A 4,322-nucleotide genomic window follows, 5' to 3' on the forward strand; every position below is an offset into this window, starting at 1 on the left:
TTGTTTTTTATAAGATTATAAAGGGTCTTAAGTCTGAGAAGGAGAGATTGTTATTTTTTTATTGTTAAAATAATTAATTTTTTTTTAAAGAAGAAGAATATATGAAAGAGTGAGGCAGGAGAGCTTGTATGTACAACCCATGGGCATGGACGGTGGGGGTATTGTTGGGGCGGTGCTGGGCGGAGGGGAGTAAAGGGGAAAAATTGTAACTCTTGTAACAATATAATCAATAAAATATACTAATATATATATGTATATATATGAACAAAATAGAAAAGTATGCATTAGACTGTGAATACATATGTGGTAATTGACCAGTGGAATGGGAGGATTGGCTTGTCTAACATACATCAGATCCAGTGTCTTTCTTGGTTTCTTAATTTTAATAAGAAAGTCTTAATTTTAAAGGATATAGTTCTATTACTACCTTGCCAGATAATATTTGCACATGCATTCTTTAAATTTTTAAATTTTATTTACTGATGAGAGAGAGTTGTTGTTTAGTTTATTTATGCATTCATTGGTTAATTCTCCTATTTGCCCTGATCCAGGATCAAACCCACAACTTTGGAGTATTGGGATGATGCTCTAGCTAATGAGCTACCTGTCAAGGGCATGAATTCTTTCTTAAATCAGAGCATACAAGCATCTTACAGTCAAGATGGCAGAGTTAGTAAACTGTGAGCTTGCTTCTTCCCATAATCACATCAAAATTAAAACTGAATTATAGAGCAATTATGATTTAAAAACCACCTGAATTCCTATAACTTTGGATATAAGGAAGAAGCCATGTGGAGATTTAGAAACTGGAGGGGTATCTCAGCTGCTAAGGTCTCCCCTGAGAAGAAAGAGGTTCCAGCTCCACACCAGCTTCCCCCAGGCCAGGGCATCAGTGCCTTTAAGAGTCCCTATAACATCTGATTTTGAAAACCAGCAGTGATTGCTTCTGAGAAAGACAAAGGGCTACTAGAGACCAAGGTGCTGCTCTTAACGGGCTGTGGACAGACTTAGTCTCTCACAAACTCACTCACTCTAATCTCCAATGTAGGAGCTATAGCTCAAAAAGTGCCAGGGACATACAAGATGGCACTAAGCTGAATAACTTTAGGGCAACTGCTGGAGGGAAGAGGTCAAAGAAGCTCTCTCCAGTAGGGAAGCACTGGTAGGCACCATTGTTATTTTATTGAGATATAAATAAATAGAAGGCTATATTGTGTTCATGGATGGAAAGAATTTAACATCATTAAAATGTCAATACATTCCAAAGCAACCTATTGATTCAGTGTAATCCCTATGAAAATAACAAAACTAGGCCACTTTCTTATCCTATATACAAAAATGGGTTAAAAACAAATGTAAGACCTAAAACCATAAAACTCCTAGAAGAAAACATAGGCAGTAAAATCTTTGACATTACTCCTAACAATATTTTTTAGATATGTTTTCCCAAGGAAGAGAAACAAAGAAAAGCAAGTAAATGAGATTACATCAAACTAAAAAGTTTTGTACAGCAAAGGAAACCATCAACAAAATGAAAAGACAACCTACTGACTGTGAGAGGTATTCATCAATAATATACCTAATAAGGGTTTAACATACAAAATAGGTAAGGAACTCATATAACTTACTATCAAAAAAAGAAAAAATCTGACTTAAAAATGGGCAGAGAACCTGAATAGACATTTCTCCAAAGTGGACATACAGATGGCCAATACATGAGTGAAAAAATGCTCAAGGTCACTAACAGTCAGAGAAATGCAAATTAAAACTGCAATGAGATATCACATTGCACCTATCAGAATGTCTATCATCAATAAATCAACAAATAATTGTTGGCAAGGTTGTGGAGAAAGGAACCCCTCGTATACTATTGGTAAGACTTAAAATAGTGTAGCCCATATGGAAAACATTATGGAGGTTCATCAAAATTTTAAAATATAACTATCATAAGTCCCAGCAACTCCACTTCTGAGCATTCACCCAAAAAATTCCAAAGCACTAATTCAAAAAAATATATGCACCCTTATGTTCATTACAGCATTATTTACAATAATCAAGATATGGAAGCACCCTACGTGTCAATTGACAGATGAATAGATAAAAAAAGAAAGTGGTACAATGGAATATTGTTTAGCCATAAAAATGAATGAAATCTTACCATTTGCAACATGGATGGCCCTAGAGGGTATTATACTAAGTGAAATAAGTGAGATCGAGAATGGCAAATATTCTATAATAACAATTATATACAGAATCTAAAAAATGAAAATAAATAAAATAGAAACAAACTCAGGCACAGAGTCAAAATTGATAGTTTCCAGATAAAAGGGAGATAGAAGAATGGGTGAAAAAGTTAAATGAAATTAAGAAGTACAAATTGTCATATATAAAAATAGTCACAAGAATGTAAAGTACAGCATAAAGTATATAGTCAATAATACTGTAGTAACTATGTATGGTATTTGGTGGGCACTATCCTTACCAGGGTGATCACTTTGAAAAGTTATAATATATATGCCTGATCATTGTGTCATATACCTGAAACTAATATAATATTGTATGTCAACTTTAATTCCAAAAGAAATTAAAAACTAAAAAAATTAAATTAGAGCATACAACAGTGAGCATGTTTCTCCCTTTTTAATTATATTATATTATAAGGGGGAAATGAATATCTTGGGATTCATTCTTTTTCTTTTTTCTTTTTTAATCTCTAAACCCCCTAAACCCTCTCATACTATGTGCCAAATTATGGATGGATGTAATCTGGGAACAGCGTCCATACCTTTCATTGAGATCCCAAAGTGTTCTTAGACATTTTCCCACAGCACACACACACACGTGCACGTGCATGTGCACACAAAACCTAAATTTTAAAAAGAAAAAGACAAGAGAAAATGAATGATGATGCTAAAATAATGTGACCTTTACTTTAGTCAAGGTGGTGATAAGAGATGAACTTCTGGCTTTCATCGCTGGATATCAAGGAGTTTGTCCACTCTGTGGCATGGTATTTGCTATATACCAAATCATCTTTCTCAGTCTCTATTTCAGCAGAATTTTTCCTCAGCAACCCCTGGGAAGTATTTATGCTTTGGAGGTAAGCAGTCTTACAAAATGCTTGAATATTATTCTTTGATTTGGCCAACAGATTTACTGCCAAGTTGGTGGTTCATGTGCAACAATTATACCAGGCTATAAGATCTATACTTCTGTGATCTAGTTTAACTCTGAAATGTAATGGTTTTCCTAACCTTATGGCCAACTTCCTGAAATATTTATGTAATTATTTTGTATTTTTATAAGTTGCTTTTGATTCCTGTGCAAACCAAAATCATAAAGTAAATTTAGTAAGAGAAATGTTAAGTTTGGGACAATCTGGTCACATTCCTATCATTTTGGTTCCTAATCTTGCTTTATCTTGTAGAACTTGTAAATAACTATCGTACTTAACCGTATATTACATATCAATTTGTTTGTGCATTTTGTCTATCACCCCAATTGATGATAAAAACCATGGGGGCAGGGACATGGACTAATATGTCCAGTGCCTAGGACAAATGTATCTCTAATAGGACCTCAGTGGAGATTGTCTGAATGAACTTAATTATCTGAGTTCATAGAAAAGGTTCGTGACCAATTATTCCTCAGAACTCAGCCAGCTAACTCACTCTTCTCTGCTGTTTTGACTTCTGATGAATTACCCAAAGTGTTCAAATAGAACTATGTTTCATTCTTGCAATCTCTTAAGTTTAGACAGAAATTTGTTCTATATACATGAATATTTCCTATTTAAATAACAATATAATTCTTACCACTTGTTTTAAGTGATTCTAAAAGCAGGAAATCATTGGCTTTATAAGAATTTTATAATTGGAAATCTCGGTACACTTTAGCAAAGGCTAATGGATACATATTTATTTTTCTGTGAAGCTGCTTTTCTATAGCACCTTAAAAGGAACTCTTATTAAACTTTTAAGGATATTCAAGGCAAGCTCTCTTTTATGTTTCTAAAGAAAATTAACATACTGTTTGTAGCCTAATATCAAGTTTGGTTTCATGGTCCTTAAATCATCATTTATACACTCTCAGTGTTCAGCAAAGAACAAAATATGTGTCCCATTGAATTTGTGGTTTGTTTTAAGGATGCATGAGAGTGCGATTGAGATCCATGAATTCATAACAAATTCAATCTACACAAGACAGTATGCCATTCCATGCAACTCTGCCTATTTCTCCTTCCCCTCAAGAGATAAAGAAAGGAAGTCATTTGCTCAAACATGAAATTCATGAAACACTTTAATTCTATGACAGCCATACAC

This window comes from Furipterus horrens, unplaced genomic scaffold, assembly GCF_987537825.1.
Source record: "Furipterus horrens unplaced genomic scaffold, mFurHor1.1.pri manual_scaffold_7, whole genome shotgun sequence".
Lineage (NCBI taxonomy): Eukaryota > Metazoa > Chordata > Mammalia > Chiroptera > Furipteridae > Furipterus > Furipterus horrens.